Below are 17,964 nucleotides of genomic sequence, written 5' to 3'. Positions count from 1 at the left end.
TTTCAGGCCGCATCACATGTGATTTTAACCCCTTTTTAAACCCCTTCTTGGGGGTTAAAGGGGTTGTAAACCCTCAAGGTTTTCTCACCTTAATGCATAGAATAAAACCTCTTGTAGTGCACCAGTGCCCTTGTTTTACTTACCTGAAAGCGCTCGTTCCCACGACGTGGGCAAGCACACCATCTCCAGCCGGTGTCTCGGGTCCTGATTGGATAGATTGATAGCAGCGCAGCCATTGGCTGCTATCAATCAAATCCAATAAAGTGGCGGCCGGGGGGGTCGGGGATGAATCCTGCTGTCTGTGTCAATAGACACAGCAGCAGGACAAGGGAGCGCGCCCGCACGGGTGTCCTGAAGGAGATCGCTTCTCCGACAGGGCACTCGAGAAGAGGAGGAACCACAAGCGTAGCTTAGGGACCCCAGAAGAGGAGGATCGCCGCCCCTCTGTGCAAAACCAACTGCACAGTGGAGGTAAGTATGACATGTTTGTTATTTAAAAAAAAAACCTGAAGCTCTAGTGTTCACTTAAAAGCACTCTGCTATCGCCTGAAAAGGGGCACAAAAGCGCTGCTATAACAGCGGAAAAGTCCTGCTAAGACGAGCGGTGTTTTACCGCTTAATGCTGGCACCGCCCCAGTCTGAAAGTACCTTTAAAGTGATTGTAAGGGCTGAAGGTTTTTTACCTTCATGCATTCTATGCATGAAAGTAAAAAAAAATCTCTGTGTAGCTCCCCTAATACTCACCTGAGCTCCATCTCGATCCAGTAATGTGCATAAGAGCCTTGGCTCAATGAGACAGCCAATGAGCCAATAAAGAGAGATAGAGGGGGCGGGGCACTGGCTGTTGTTCACAGTGGAAGCTATTCTTCTGGTGCAAAGCACTGGATCTTTGCCGGTGTTCTGCCGAGAAAGTTCCTCTCGGCAGATAAGAACCCCCATCTACTGCGCAGGCGCAGCGCCTGCGCAGTAGGAACCGGCGGAAATAGCCGAAGCTAAATACAGAACAAATCAGCTGTACACGGCGCCTGTGAGGGGGCCCCTCGCCACGCTTTGGGCACGGCCTCGCTGTGCTCGGCACTTTTTTATTCCCCCTCTAGGTCCACTTGGATGGAGGGGCTTCAGCCTGGACCTAGGGCGCAGGCGCCGTGTACAGCTGATTGAAGATTTTCATCTTCGGCTGTTTTCGGCGGCACCTGGTCATTCGTACTGCGCAAGCACAGCGCTTGCGCAGTACAGGGGGGAACTTATCCGCCGAGGGAACTTTCTCGGCAAGACACCGGCACCCGCTGATTGTCGGGCAGAGACACAGAACATAGCTCTGCCTAGGTAAACAGGGCAGAGCTTCATTCTGATAGAGGGGAGGGATGGATTGTGTGTCCCTACAAAGCAGGGGATATAAGCTTTTCCCCTAGTAAAAGCACCTAACACAGTACACATAAACACTGGCTAGGCACACAGCTAACCCTTTGACTGCCCTAGATGTTTAACCATTTCCAGCCAGTGTCATTAGTACAGCCAAACCCTCCTTAAAGGTGCAGGAACACACTGAACACCCAGCACATTGCACAATGGCAGCAAAGGTGTCAGTGCATTGCCTGACCAATATGTCAACCATACAAAAAAGCTTTTTTTGTGTTCCTGCGCCTTTAAGGAGGGGTGGGCTTCCTCCAGTCATCTGCCCTTCATCTATCCATCAGAATACATGTGCTCCCACTGTGGAGACTCTTCAAAGTTAGATTTAGGGTCTGCAGGATACAGGGTGCCTTGCCCGGGGCCTGTATCTTACACATGTATTTTCAAATGTGTGCAACTAAACCCCTGTTTTTAATGCATACTGTTAAGCAGGATAATTCGGTTGGTCGCAGGCTGGTTGGTAAGTTGAGCTTGGAAAAATCGCTGGTTTTATTTGACATGCGTTTGCCCTTCCAGTGCTCCTTGTGGTGAAGACCAGTTATAGGTGGGGGCAGTGATCTTTTTTTTTTTTTTTGTATCATTACATACATACCCAACTATTTTATTTCCTGGAGGAGATGGGGATGCCAAAACTTGTTTTTATTATTTATTTTACTATAATAATAATATTTAATAAATAATAACTGTTTATATAATAAAGATGTGTCTGTCAATAATAGTTGCATGAAGGTTTTTTTATATAACGTGTATCGTAGGTCACCATAGAATTGGCAATAACCCGGAATCTCACTATTGATTTATATATTGGAAAATCTTTTTTATGTGTTTGTCAAGCTTTGCGGACTTTCAGATGTGTTTGACATTTTTACATTTAATTTTACTTTTTTTTTAGATCCAGTAGAGGACAAAGGACAAAAGAAATGAACAGGTCTGTTGGGTGCTGTTGACGGGAAATCATTTAGTATCTGTCATGCAATCTGTCTATATTATGCGCAAACAATGTTCCTTGTCAAATAAAAAATGCTGGACACGCGTAATAAACAGTAAAAGGAGCAAGGGGCTAATTCTTGAAATACCGTAACCTAGAAGAGCCAGTTAGAAGAATCATAATCAATCAAGAGAATCACATAATGTTACCGAAACTTGACTTTGTTAAGTGAACATTTTTACTTTTAGTAGGTCAAATCAACGATGAGTTTTAGGCAGAATAATGTCAACAGTAGGGATGAGCTTCGCATTCGAGTCGAATCCATGTTCGACTCGAACATCGTCTGTTCGATCATTCCCCAAATTGCGAACGATATGGGCCGTTCGCGTCAAATTTGAGTGGCATCGCAGTGCATTGCTGGCTGATGATTGGCCAACCATGCACTATGACCCACATGCTTGGCCAATCACAGCGCCGTCAGTAGAGAGAGCTGTAATTGGCCAAAGCCAGGGTGGCTGGCAGACCTCCAAAAGGAGTTTAACCTGCCCAAGAACCGCCTAATCTGTGACATGCCCACCAGGTGGAACTCAACGTTGGCCATGCTGCAGCGGCTGCACACGCAGCAGAGGGCCATCAATGAGTACCTGTGCAACTATGGCACCAGGACAGGGTCAGGGGAGCTTGATTTTTTTCCCCATGCCAGTGGGCCATGATCAGGGATGCATGCACTGTCCTGTCACCATTTGAGGAGGCCACGAGGATGGTGAGCAGTGACAGTGCATGCATCAGTGACACTGTCCCCCTTGTCCACCTGTTGGAGCACACGCTGCGTGGAATAATGGACAGGGCACTTGAGGCAGAACAGAGGCAGGAAGAGGAGGACTTCCTTAGCTCTCAAGGCCCCCTTTATTCAGACAGTGTTCCTGCGTGCCCGCCGATCACACAGGAAGAGGACGAGGAGGAGGAGGAGGAGGATTGTGTCAGTATGGATGTGGAGCCTGGCACTCAGCATCAGCAGCAGTCTTAAAGGGATCAGTCCCAAGAAACACATGGACTTGTACATGGCTGGGAGGAGGTGGCTGTGGACCATGTCGTCTTTAGTGACCCAGAGGACTCCGGACCGAATGCCTCAGCAAACCTCTGCTGCATGGCCTGTAGGTGAGACTGTGCAGGGTACACAGTGCAGTAGCTGGAAATACTTCAATGAGCCTACACAAGCACCTGGCTGCAGGTTGCTATACTGTAGGTGAGACTGTGCAGGGTACACAGTACAGTAGCTGGAAATACTTCAATGAGCCTACACAAGCACCTGGCTGCAGGTAGCTATACTGTAGGTGAGACTGTGCAGGGTACACAGTACAGTGGCTGGAAATACTTCAATGAGCCTACACAAGCACCTGGCTGCAGGTTGCTATACTGTAGGTGAGATTGTGCAGGGTACACAGTACAGTAACTGGAAATACGTCAAGAGCCTACACAAGCACCTGGCTGCAGATAGCTTTAATGTAGTTGAGACTGTGCAGGGTAAACAGTACAGTAGCTGGAAATACTTCAATGAGCCTACACAAGCACCTGGCTGCAGGTAGCTTTACTGTAGGTGAGACTGTGCAGGGTACACAGTACAGTAGCTGGAAATACTTCAATGAGCCTACACAAGCACCTGGCTGCAGGTAGCTTTACTGTAGGTGAGACTGTGCAGGGTACACAGTACAGTAGCTGGAAATACTTCAATGTGCCTACACAAGCACCTGGCTGCAGGTAGTTATACTGTAGGTAATACTGTGCAGGGTACACAGTACAGTAGCTGGAAATACTTCAATGAGCCTACACAAGCACCTGGCTTCAGGTTGCTATACTGTAGGTGAGACTGTGCAGGGTACACAGTACAGTAGCTGGAAATACTTCAATGAGCCTACACAAGCACCTGGCTGCAGGTTGCTATACTGTAGGTGAGACTGTGCAGGGTACACAGTACAGTAGCTGGAAATACTTCAATGAGCCTACACAAGCACCTGGCTGCAGGTTGCTATACTGTAGGTGAGACTGTGCAGGGTACACAGTACAGTAGCTGGAAATACTTCAATGAGCCTACACAAGCACCTGGCTGCAGGTTGCTATACTGTAGGTGAGACTGTGCAGGGTACACAGTACAGTAGCTGGAAATACTTCAATGAGCCTACACAAGCACCTGGCTGCAGGTTGCTATACTGTAGGTGAGACTGTGCAGAGTACACAGTACAGTAGCTGGAAATACTTCAATGAGCCTACACAAGCACCTGGCTGCAGGTTACTATACTGTAGGTGAGACTGTGCAGGGTACACAGTACAGTAGTTGGAAATACTGTAAAAACACCTGCCTGCCTGTCAGTATATTAGGAAGAGAAGAACAGGATCTAGCTAAACTGAACCACAAACCTGCAGTCATTTGCTTAGGTATGTATTAACTATTCATATATTTTGCAATGAAATAACATTTCTATGAAGTTAATCCCAAGAGTTCCCATTTACACAACCCTCAAATGCAGTGTTGCACCATTTCGGATGGCGCCATTGCCGGCAATAGCCACCAATTTGACCTGTCAAATCGCATGCCAAATCGCTGCAATGTGAACCAGGGCTCATGTGAGAATGCATTAAATGGGCTGTAAACCCTGGTATTTTTTCACCTTAACCACTTGCCGACCGCCTAACGTAGATATACGTCAGCAGAATGGCACGGGCAGGCAGAATCACGTACCTGTACGTGATCTGCCTCCCGCGGGCGGGGGGTCCCATCGGACCCCCCCCGGTGCCAGCGGCGGTCGGCTTGTGACTGGGAGCGTTGGGAGGCGAGGGGGAGACCATCCGATCGTGGCCCCCCCCTCGCGATCGCTCCCAGCCAATCGGAGTCCTCCCCTGCCTGTGTGTAGTTTCACACAGGCAGAGGATGTGATGTCATCTCTCCTCGGCTCGGCAGTTTCCGTTCCAGCGCCGAGGAGAGAAGACATGTAAGTGCACAACACTACACACAACACAGTAGAACATGCCAGGCACACTAAACACCCCCGATCTCCCCCCGATCGCCCCCCGATCACCCCCCAATCACCCCCCCCCCTGTCACAAACTGACACCAAGCAGTATTTTTTTTTTTTTTCTGATTACTGCATGGTGTCAGTTTGTGACAGTTACAGTGTTAGGGCAGTTAGTGTTAGCCCCCTTTAGGTCTAGGGTACCCCCCTAACCCCCCCTAATAAAGTTTTAACCCCTTGATCACCCCCTGTCATCAGTGTCACTAAGCGATCATTTTTCTGATCGCTGTATTAGTGTCGCTGGTGACGCTAGTTAAGGACGTAAATATTTAGGTTCGCCGTCAGCGTTTTATAGCGTCAGGGACCCCCATATACTATCTAATAAATGTTTTAACCCCTTGATTGCCCCCTAGTTAACCCTTTCACCACTGATCACCGTATAACCGTTACGGGTGACGCTGGTTAGTTCGTTTATTTTTTATAGTGTCAGGGCACCCGCCGTTTATTACCGAATAAAGGTTTAGCCCCCTGATTGCCCGGCGGTGATATGCGTCGCCCCAGGCAGCGTCAGATTAGCGCCAGTACCGCTAACACCCACGCACGCAGCATACGCCTCCCTTAGTGGTATAGTATCTGTACAGATCAATATCTGATCCGATCAGATCTATACTAGCGTCCCCAGCAGTTTAGGGTTCCCAAAAACGCAGTGTTAGCGGGATCAGCCCAGATACCTGCTAGCACCTGCGTTTTTCCCCTCCGCCCGGCCCAGCCCAGCCCACCCAAGTGCAGTATCGATCGATCACTGTCACTTACAAAACACTAAACAAATAACTGCAGCGTTCGCAGAGTCAGGCCTGATCCCTGCGATCGCTAACAGTTTTCTTGGTAGCGTTTTGGTGAACTGGCAAGCACCAGCCCCAGGCAGCGTCAGGTTAGCGCCAGTACTGCTAACACCCACGCACGCACCGTACACCTCCCTTAGTGGTATAGTATCTGAACGGATCAATATCTGATCCGATCAGATCTATACTGGCGTCCACAGCAGTTTAGGGTTCCCAAAAACGCAGTGTTAGCGGGATCAGCCCAGATACCCGCTAGCACCTGCGTTTTTCCCCTCTGCCCTGCCCAGCCCAGCCCACCCAAGTGCAGTATCGATCGATCCCTGTCACTTACAAAACACTAAACAAATAACTGCAGCGTTCGCAGAGTCAGGCCTGATCCCTGCGATCGCTAACAGTTTTTTTGGTAGCGTTTTGGTGAACTGGCAAGCACCAGCGGCCTAGTACACCCCGGTCGTAGTCAAACCCGCACTGCAGTAACACTTGGTGACGTGGCGAGTCCCATAAGTGCAGTTCAAGCTGGTGAGGTGACAAGCACAAGTAGTGTCCCGCTGCCACCAAGAAGACAAACACAGGCCCGTCGTGCCCATAATGCCCTTCCTGCTGCATTCGCCAATCCTAATTGGGAACCCACCACTTCTGCAGCGCCCGTACTTCCCCCATTCACATCCCCAACCAAATGCAGTCGGCTGCATGAGAGGCATTTTCTTTATGTCCTCCCGAGTACCCCTACCCAACGAACCCCCCGAAAAAAGATGTCGTGTCTGCAGCAAGCGCGGATATAGGCGTGACACCCTCTATTATTGTCCCTCCTGTCCTGACAATCCTGGTCTTTGCATTGGTGAATGTTTTGAACGCTACCATTCACTAGTTGAGTATTAGCGTAGGGTACAGCATTCCACAGACTAGGCACACTTTCACAGGGTCTCCCAAGATGCCATCGCATTTTGAGAGACCCGAACCTGGAACCGGTTACAGTTATAAAAGTTAGTTACAAAAAAAAGTGTAAAAAAAAAAAAAAAAACACAAGCAAAAATATAAAATAAAAAATAATAGTTGTCGTTTTATTGTTCTCTCTCTCTCTATTCTCTCTCTATTGTTCTGCTCTTTTTTACTGTATTCTATTCTGCAATGTTTTATTGTTATTATGTTTTATCATGTTTGCTTTTCAGGTATGCAATTTTTTATACTTTACCGTTTACTGTGCTTTATTGTTAACCATTTTTTGTCTTCAGGTACGCCATTCACGACTTTGAGTGGTTATACCAGAATGATGCCTGCAGGTTTAGGTATCATCTTGGTATCATTCTTTTCAGCCAGCGGTCGGCTTTCATGAAAAAGCAATCCTAGCGGCTAATTAGCCTCTAGACTGCTTTTACAAGCAGTGGGAGGGAATGCCCCCCCCCCAACGTCTTCCGTGTTTTTCTCTGGCTCTCCTGTCTCAACAGGGAACCTGAGAATGCAGCCGGTGATTCAGCCAGCTGACCATAGAGCTGATCAGAGACCAGAGTGGCTCCAAACATCTCTATGGCCTAAGAAACCGGAAGCTACGAGCATTTTATGACTTAGATTTCGCCGGATGTAAACAGCGCCATTGGGAAATTGGGAAAGCATTTTATCACACCGATCTTGGTGTGGTCAGATGCTTTGAGGGCAGAGGAGAAATCTGGGGTCTAATAGACCCCAATTTTTTCAAAAAAGAGTACCTGTCACTACCTATTGCTATGATAGGGGATATTTACATTCCCTGAGATAACAATAAAAATAATTAAAAAAAAAAAAAATGAAAGGAACAGTTTTAAAATAAGATAAAAAAAAATAATAATAAAGAAAAAAAAAAAAAAAAAAAAAAAAAGCACCCCTGTCCCCCCTGCTCTCGCGCTAAGGCGAACGCAAGCGTCGGTCTGGCGTCAAATGTAAACAGCAATTGCACTATGCATGTGAGGTATCACCGCGAACGTCAGATCGAGGGCAGTAATTTTAGCAGTAGACCTCCTCTGTAAATCTAAAGTGGTAACCTGTAAAGGCTTTTAAAGGCTTTTAAAAATGTATTTAGTTTGTCGCCACTGCACGTTTGTGCGCAATTTTAAAGCATGTCATGTTTGGTATCCATGTACTCGGCCTAAGATCATCTTTTTTATTTCATCAAACATTTGGGCAATATAGTGTGTTTTAGTGCATTAAAATTGAAAAAAGTGTGTTTTTTCCCCAAAAAATGCGTTTGAAAAATCGCTGCGCAAATACTGTGTGAAAAAAAAAAATGAAACACCCACCATTTTAATCTGTAGGGTATTTGCTTTAAAAAAATATATAATGTTTGGGGGTTCAAAGTAATTTTCTTGCAAAAAAAAATTATTTTTTTATGTAATCAAAAAGTGTCAGAAAGGGCTTTGTCTTCAAGTGGCTAGAAGAGTGGGTGATGTGTGACATAAGCTTCTAAATGTTGTGCATAAAATGCCAGGACAGTTCAAAACCCCCCCAAATGACCCCATTTTGGAAAGTAGACACCCCAAGCTATTTGCTGAGAGGCATGTCGAGTCCATGGAATATTTTATATTGTGACACAAGTTGCGGGAAAGAGACAATTTTTTATTTTTTTTATTTTTTTTTGCGCAAAGTTGTCACTAAATGATATATTGCTCAAACATGCCATGGGAATATGTGAAATTACACCCCAAAATGCATTCTGTTGCTTCTCCTGAGTATGGGGATACCACATGTGTGGGACTTTTTGGGAGCCTAGCCGCGTACGGGACCCCAAAAACCAAGCACCGCCTTCAGGCTTTCTAAGGCCGTAAATTTTTGATTTCACTCTTCACTGCCTATCACAGTTTCGGAGGCCATGGAATGCCCAGGTGGCAAAACCCCCCCCCCAAATGACCCCATTTTGGAAAGTAGACACCCCAAGCTATTTGATGAGAGGTATAGTGAGTATTTTGCAGACCTCACTTTTTGTCACAAAGTTTTGAAAATTGAAAAAAGAAAAAAAAAAAATGTTTTTTCTCGTCTTTCTTTATTTTCAAAAACAAATGAGAGCTGCAAAATACTCACCATGCCTCTCAGCAAATAGCTTGGGGTGTCTACTTTCCAAAATGGGGTCATTTGGGGGGGGTTTGTGCCACCTGGGCATTCCATGGCCTCTGAAACTGTGATAGGCAGTGAAGAGTGAAATCAAAAATTTACACCCTTAGAAATCCTGAAGGCGGTGCTTGGTTTTCGGGGCCCCGTACGCGGCTAGGCTCCCTAAAAGTCCCACACATGTGGTATCCCCGTACTCAGGAGAAGTAGCTAAATGTATTTTGGGGTGCAATTCCACATATGCCCATGGCCTGTGTGAGCAATATATCATTTAGTGACAACTTTTTGTAATTTTTTTTGTTTTTTTTTTTTTTTGTCATTATTCAATCACTTGGGACAAAAAAAATGAATATTCAATGGGCTCAACATGCCTCTCAGCAATTTCCTTGGGGTGTCTACTTTCCAAAATGGGGTCATTTGTGGGGGTTTTGTACTGCCCTGCCATTTTAGCACCTCAAGAAACGACATAGGCAGTCATAAATTAAAGGCTGTATAAATTCCAGAAAATGTACCCTAGTTTGTAGGCGCTATAACTTTTGCGCAAACCAATAAATATACACTTATTGACATTTTTTTTACCAAAGACATGTGGCTGAATACATTTTGGCCTAAATGTATGACTAAAATTGAGTTTATTGGATTTTTTTTAGAACAAAAAGTAGAAAATATCATTTTTTTTCAAAATTTTCGGTCTTTTTCCGTGTATAGCGCAAAAAATAAAAACGGCAGAGGTGATCAAATACCATCAAAAGAAAGCTCTATTTTTGGGAAGAAAAGGACGCAAATTTCGTTTGGGTACAGCATTGCACGACCGCGCAATTAGCAGTTAAAGCGACGCAGTGCCGAATTGTAAAAAGTGCTCTGGTCAGGAAGGGGGTAAAACCTTCCGGGGCTGAAGTGGTTAATGCATCCTATGCATTAAGGTGAAAAAACACCTGGCAGTGCCCGACCCTGCCAGCCCCCCCCCCCACGATTTACTTACCTGAGCCCTGGAATTTCACACGGAAGCCCGGTCAAAAAATGAGCTTCAGTGTGCATGGAGCCTAAGGGGAATAGGTGGAGCCAGGTTTCTCATTTCTAGAAGGGCAATTCTTTAGATGTTTCTCGCGTTTTCAATATGTTGATGTGTAATACTTGTGAAGAAAGGCTCTCATTGAATTCTAAAGTGATAATTTACTAAAGCAGCAAAGAATCTAGGATGCAAAAGGACCTGGGGCTCTTAGTAGATGATAGGCTAAGCAATGGCATGCAATGCCAAGCTGCTGCTAACAAAGCAAACAGAATATTGGCATTAAAAAGGGGATTTACTACAGAGATAAAATGATAATTCTCCCGCTCTACAAGACTCTGGTCCGGCCGCACCTGGAATATGCTGTCAAGTTCTGGGCACCAGTCCTCAGGAAGGCTTGATTCACACTAATGTGTTTTTTGATGCATTTTACATTTTGCAGAAATGCAGGGAAATTTTTTAACATGGGTTCCTATGGAACATGTTCACATCAATGCATTTTTGTGCCTCTGCGTTTTTGGAAAGGGTTGGGAACTTTTTCCCACAAAATGCAGCGTTTTGCATGTAATAGAATTCAATGGACCCACATCCAAAACACAAGTACCGTGTTTTTACCTCGATTTTGCTGTGATTTGCAATTTTATTTATTTCTTTTTTTACACCGTATGTAGCTGGTTGCTAAGGAGGGGGCCGGGAAGCCAGCCGCCATGTCCTTAACAACCGATGGGTCATCAGCTGTCAGCTGGCTTCTCGCTCAATGTAAAAAAAAAATGCCGGCTAAAAAAATAATTGTGAAAAAAAACTGTGGAGTCCCCCCCAGGTCCATACCAGGCCCTTGGGGAGGGGACCCCATGCCAAAATTTAAAAAAAAATGGCACGGGGGCCCCCCAAAATCCATATGAGACCCTTATCCGAGCATGCAGCCCCGCAGGTCAGGAAAAGGAGGTGACGAGAAAGCGCCCCCCCTTCTTAACCATACCAGGCCGCATGCCCTCAACATGGGGGAATGGGTGCTTTGGGGCAGGGGGGCTCTGCGCCCCCCCATCCCAAAGCACCTTGCCCCCATGTTGATGGGGACAATGGCCTCTTCCCGACAACCCTTGCCCGGTGGTTGTCGGGGTCTGTGGGTGGGGGGCTTATCAGAATCTGGAAGCCCCCTTGTTAAAGGGGGCCCCCAGATCCTGCCCCCGTATGTGAATGAGTATGGGGTACATTGTACCCCTACCCATTCTCTAAAAAAAGTAGTGTAGTGTTAAAAAATACAGTAGACAGTTTTTGACAAGTCTTTTATTAAAAATCTTCTTCTTCTTCTCCGCCTCTTCCTCCATCTTCTCCCGCATCGTCATCCTCCGGTCTTCTCCTCCCCCTGCTTCTTCTTCCGCTCTTCTTCTGTCTTCTTTTTCCGCTCTTCTTCTTCCTCTGCCGCTGCTCCCACCAACGACCTTCCTCCTATGCTGTGTCCCGCCATGGACCCACCATGCTTCGGGCAGTGACGCCACACGGGGGCGTGGCCTCCAGATGACGTAATCCAATTGCCACGCCCCATCGTTATTTAAGAAGTGCAAGACATCGGCACCGACAGATCAGCGGAAAGCAGCATTTGGATAAATTTGTATTGGTTACGTTCACTAACAGCCAAATTTGAAAGAAAATTCCAATACGTATAATTTAATAGTTAGTTATTGTTTCAGATTTTAGAATTTTCTGACTTATTTTCTTATTTTCGGATTTTCACTCTTTTGAATTTTCGTTCTTATTTTCTGAATTTCGATTTTTTGGATTTTTGGATTTTGAATTTCCAAATTGACGAATTTACAAATATTCCGAAAAATGTGTTAACCACTTCACGCCCAGCCTGTTATCCTGATTGGGCGTCATATGACCTCTTTCAGGATAACAGCTAACGCGCGCCCATGGGGGTGCGCAGCGTGGCGATCGGTGGTGCAACGTGTCATTCTGATACACCACAACACGAATCTCGGTAAAGAGTCTCTGACAGAGGCTCTTTACCATGTGATCAGCCATATCCAATCACGGCTGATCACAGTGTAAACAGGAAAAGCCGTGTATCGGGTTTTCCTCACTTGCGTCTGACAGACACGAGTAAAGGAGAGCCGATTGACTGTGCTCCTGACAGGGGGGGTCTGCATTGATTGATTATCAGTTCAGCCCCCCCACGGATGCCCACCCAGGAACACCAGGAATACCACCAGGACCACCAGGGATGGCCACCACTGATGACCATCAGGTATGCCACCCATGGCCACCAGGGATGCCAATCTTTACCAAAATCGATGCCAATCAGTTCCCACTATTGGTGTCAGTCAGTCCCTATCACTAATGCTTGTCAGATGTCTCCTTATCAGTGATGCCCATTAGTGCCATCTATCAGTGTCCATCAGTGCCACCTATCAGTGCCCATTGGTGCCCATCAGTGTCACCTATCAGTGCCACCCATAAGTACCCATCAGTGCCGCCTATCAGTGCCCATCAGTGCCACCTATCAATGCCCATCAGTGCTGCATACCAGTGCGGCCTATCAGTGCCCATCAATGCCACCTATCAGTGCCCATCGGTGCTGCATATTAGTGTCCATCAATTGTGCCCATCAGGGCCACCTCATCAGTGCCACCTCATTGGTGCCACCTCATCAGTGCCCATCAGTGCCGCCTAATCAGTGCCGTCAGTGCAGCCTCATCAGCGCCCATCAGTGAAGCAGAAAACACTTATTTACTACCCAGCAGTGATCAAATACCACCAAAAGAAAACTCTATTTGTGGGAACAAAATGATACAAATTTTGTTTGGCTACAGTGCAGCATGACCGCGCAATTGTCATTCAAAGTGCGACAGTGCTGAAAGCTGAAAATTGTCCAGGGCAGGAAGGGGCGAAAGTGTCTCGTATTGAAGGGGTTAAACACGTTTTTGTTAATTTGGATGTTTCCAAATTAATGAATTTGTCGAAATTTGTTAAAAAATTTAATTCGGAATGAAACAAATTGCACATGTCTAGAAAGAGATGGTATTTGACGGTTTGTAAATGTACAGATTGGAGGATCTAATATATTATTATAGAATTGCTGGAGTTTCTTTGTATAGATGAAGAGGGATACTTTGTATCCAATATTTGATATAACAGCATGCAGGATTTGTTTATTCATACAATGTATCCATTCCACTGAGGGCAGACAATTCCCATGCATAGCAGACATCCAGTTTATGTAATAACACACAGGAGTCAGATATAAAACATATATATATATATCATACAAAACAGAGGATATTGTATGGAAGTTACTAAGAAGAAAGTGTTAAGGTGACCACACACCAGTATAATTTTCCTTTATGTTTTTGTTTTGAGAACATTTGTTTGATTTTCTAATCATTAGTGGGGTCAATTCAACATTTTATTTTTTAATGACTACAAAATTCAAGAGCAGGATTGGGGATTTTTTTTTTTTTCAAATTAACGAATGGACAAACACATTTCTAACAATGTATGTGGTTTTCATTCAGGAAAGTCCGATCCAAAATCACTTTTTAAAAGCAAATTAAATTTTAAAGTATTTTCAAATGACGTTCATCCAGTCATCAAATGTACTGGGAATTTTCATATAAAAAAATTTGTTCAAAAGTCTACTCGTGTATGGCCAGCTTTAGTTGGGATATTGTTGAATCCACTCACCTGTTGCTCCATGGGAAGCGCACAGAAGGACCAGGAGGAAGAGGAGATACAATCGTTTTTCCATCCTGGAAATCTTTGTTGCCTATCACTCCTCCATGAGCAGAATTTGTTCCCAAAGCATTCGGTTCACAGATAAGATTTGATCTTCACCACCTCCGTATTGTTCTACCAAAGGGAAAATCTTCAAATTGCCTTATTCACCGTTTGATGCTCTTTTTTCTTTACTTTTACTTTACCCTTTATTTGTATTCAGGTTTCCTCATTCTTTATGTTTACCGCTCTAACAAAAAAATGTTGTCAATCCTGTTTGGAGGACTGTTGCTTAGATATCTTTGAATGCTCCATTAGACGTGAAGAAGCTTATTTACACAAGATCTCAAATCTTTCCCCATCATTTATTCTAAGTAAACCGAATCATAGATCAATTTCTGTTTTCTATATCTACATAATGGTGTCATTGAAATGCTAACAGACCACGAGACAAAGATCCATGTATTGTATCAATCCATGTATTATCCATGTATTGTATCAATGTCTTTACAAAGGCAGAGAAGGACAACCATACCGATAAGAGGCCTGGGGAGAGATTAGAGGAACTGAATGTATTCTCTCTTGAGAAGAGGAGATTAAGAGGGGATATGATCATCATGTATAAATACATAAGGGGATATGATCTCCATGTATAAATACATAAGGGGGGATATGATCTCCATGTATAAATACATAAGGGGGATATGATCACCATGTATAAATACATAAGGGGGATATGATCACCATGTATAAATACATAAGGGGGATATGATCTCCATGTATAAATACATAAGAGGAGGATATGATCTCCATGTATAAATACATAAGGGGGATATGATCTCCATGTATAAATACATAAGAGGAGGATATGATCTCCATGTATAAATACATAAGGGGATATGATCTCCATGTATAAATACATAAGGGGGGATATGATCTCCATGTATAAATGCATAAGGGGGATATGATCTCCATGTATAAATACATAAGGGGGATATGATCTCCATGTATAAATACATACGGGGGGATATGATCACCATGTATAAATACATAAGGGGGGATATGATCTCCATGTATAAATACATAAGGGGGGATATGATCTCCATGTATAAATGCATAAGGGGGATATGATCACCATGTATAAATACATAAGGGGGGATATGATCTCCATGTATAAATACATAAGGGGGGATATGATCTCCATGTATAAATGCATAAGGGGGATATGATCACCATGTATAAATACATAAGGGGGATATGATCTCCATGTATAAATACATAAGGGGAATATGATCTTCATGTATAAATACCTAAGGGGGGATATGATCTCCATGTATAAATACATAAGGGGATATGATATCCATGTATAAATGCATAAGGGGGGATATTATCACCATGTATAACTATATAAGGGGGGATATGATCTCCATGTATAAATACATAAGGGGGATGTGATCACCATGTAAAAATAAATAAGGGGGGATATGATCTCCATGTATAAATACATAAGGTTGGGGATATGATCACCATGTGTAAATACATAAGGGGGGATATGATCTCCATGTATAAATACATAAGGGGGGATATGATCACCATGTAAAAATACATAAGGGGGATATGATCACCATGTATAAATGCATAAGGGGGGATATTATCATATATTATATATACACACTGTATTCAGTTTAGCTGAATCCATTCCTGTTATTCTCTTACTACTGACAGGCAGGCAGGTGTTTTTACAGTATTTACAGCTACCTGAAGAAAATTGCTGGTGTTCTTCTGATCCTATTAGTCCAATTAGCTACAGTATTTACAGTGTAGTGCGTCCTGTGCACCTAAAGCGACCTGAAGACAATTGCTGTTGTTCTGATCCTATTAATACCACAGGCAAGCAGCTACAGTATTTACAGTTAGTGTACTGTGTCCTCTGCACAGTGTGCACCTAAAGCTGCCTGAAGAAAATTGGTGGTGTTCTTCTGATCCTATTAGTACCACAGGCAGCTGCAGTATTTATAGTTAGTGTAGTGCGTCCTATGCACAGTGTGCACCTAAAGCTACCTGAAGAAAATTGGAGGTATTCTTCTGATCCTATTAGTACCGCAGGCAGTTGCAGTATTTGCAGTTAGTGTAGTGCGTCCTCTGCAAAGTGTGCACCTAAAGCTACCTGAAGAAAATTGGTGGTGTTCTTCTGATCCTATTAGTACCGCAGGCAGATGCAGTTTTTGATAGTTAGTGTAGTGCGTCCTCTGCACAGTTTGCATCTAATGCTACCTGAAGAAACTTGGTGGTGTTCTTCTGATCGTATTAGTACCGCAGGCAGCTGCAGTATTTACAGTTAGTGTAGTGTGTCCTCTGCACAGTGTGCACTTAAAGCCACCTGAAGAAAATTGGTGGTGTTTTTCTGATCCTATTAGTACCGCAGGCATTTGCAGTATTTACAGTTAGTGTAGTGCATCCTCTGAACAGTGTGCACCTAAAGCTACCTGATGAAAATTGGTGGTGTTCTTCTGATCCTATTAGTACCGCAGGCAGCTTCAGTATTTACAGTTAGTGTAGTGCGTCCTCTGCACAGTGTGCACCTAAAGCTACCTGAAGAAAATTGGTGGTGTTCTTCTGATCCTATTAGTACCGCAGGCAGTTGCAGTATTTACAGTTAGTGTAGTGCGTCCTCTGCACAGTGTGCACCTAAAGCTACCTGAAGAAAATTAGTGGTGTTCTTCTGATCCTATTAGTACCACAGGCAGGCAGCTGCAGTATTTACAGTTAGTGTAGTGCGTCCTCTGCACAGTGTGCACCTAATGCTACCTGAAGAAACTTGGTGGTGTTCTTCTGATCCTATTAGTACCACAGGCAGCTGCAGTATTTACAGTTAGTGTAGTGCATCCTCTGAACAGTGTGCACCTAAAGCTATCTGAAGAAAATTGGTGGTGTTCTTTTGATCCTATTAGTACTGCAGTCAGCTGCAGTATTTACAGTTAGTGTAGTGCGTCCTCTGCACAGTGTGCACCTAAAGTGACCTGAAGATCATTGCTGTTGTTCTGATCCTATTAATACCACAGGCAAGCAGCTACAGTATTTACAGTTAGTGTACTGTGTCCTCTGCACAGTGTGCACCTTAAACTACCTGAAGAAAATTGGTGGTGTTCTTGTGATCCTATTAGTTCCACAGGCAGGCAGCTGCAGTATTAACAGTTAGTGTACTGCGTCCTTTGCACAGTGTGTGCCTAAACCTACCTGAAGACAATTTCTGTTGTTCTGATCCTATTAATACCACAGGCAGGCAGCTACAGTATTTACAGTTAGTGTACTGTTTCCTCTGCGCAGTGTGCACCCAAAGCTACCTGAAGACAATTGCTGGTGTTCTTCTGATCCTATTAGTACCGCAGGCTGCTGCAGTATTTACAGTTAGTGTACTGTGTCCTCTGCTACCTGAAGACAATTGCTGCTTTTCTCATATTAATAATACTATAGGCAAGCAGTTGATTCTGCTAGCTGCACTATCAGTATATATATACATCCCAGCTTTGTGCAGCTACATTTCACTGCAGGCCATTAGTATGTCTGGAAGGCCAACAAGGAGAGGCAGGCAGTCACAAGCCAATAAAAGAGGGCAAGCAGGCTCTGTGTCTAGAGGCAATAGTGCTGCATCCTCATCAGCACGTGGCCATGGAACACGCTTGTCCTTTTTTTCGGCAGCTGGCCGCGTTGAGCCGCAACATGCGGAAGACTTGGTAGAGTGGATGACCAAGCCGTCCTCATCCTCCTCATCCTCTCTCACCCAGGCTCAGGGTACTTTGTTTGGCAAAGCAGCTGCCAACCCGGCCTCTTCCCTCGGCTCAATGGCATCAGTGACTCCTTCCCTAGCCCCACCATTGTCTCCTGAGGAGTCCCCCGAACTGTTTGACCACAGTGTTGGGTACTTGCTCCAGGAGGATGCCCAGCATTTTGAAGGCTTCGATGATGGTACCCAGC

The sequence above is a fragment of the Aquarana catesbeiana genome, linkage group LG06 (assembly GCF_042186555.1).
Source record: "Aquarana catesbeiana isolate 2022-GZ linkage group LG06, ASM4218655v1, whole genome shotgun sequence".
Classification (NCBI taxonomy): domain Eukaryota; kingdom Metazoa; phylum Chordata; class Amphibia; order Anura; family Ranidae; genus Aquarana; species Aquarana catesbeiana.
The sequence above is the reverse complement of the archived record's forward strand: the minus strand, read 5'-3'. Positions refer to the sequence as shown.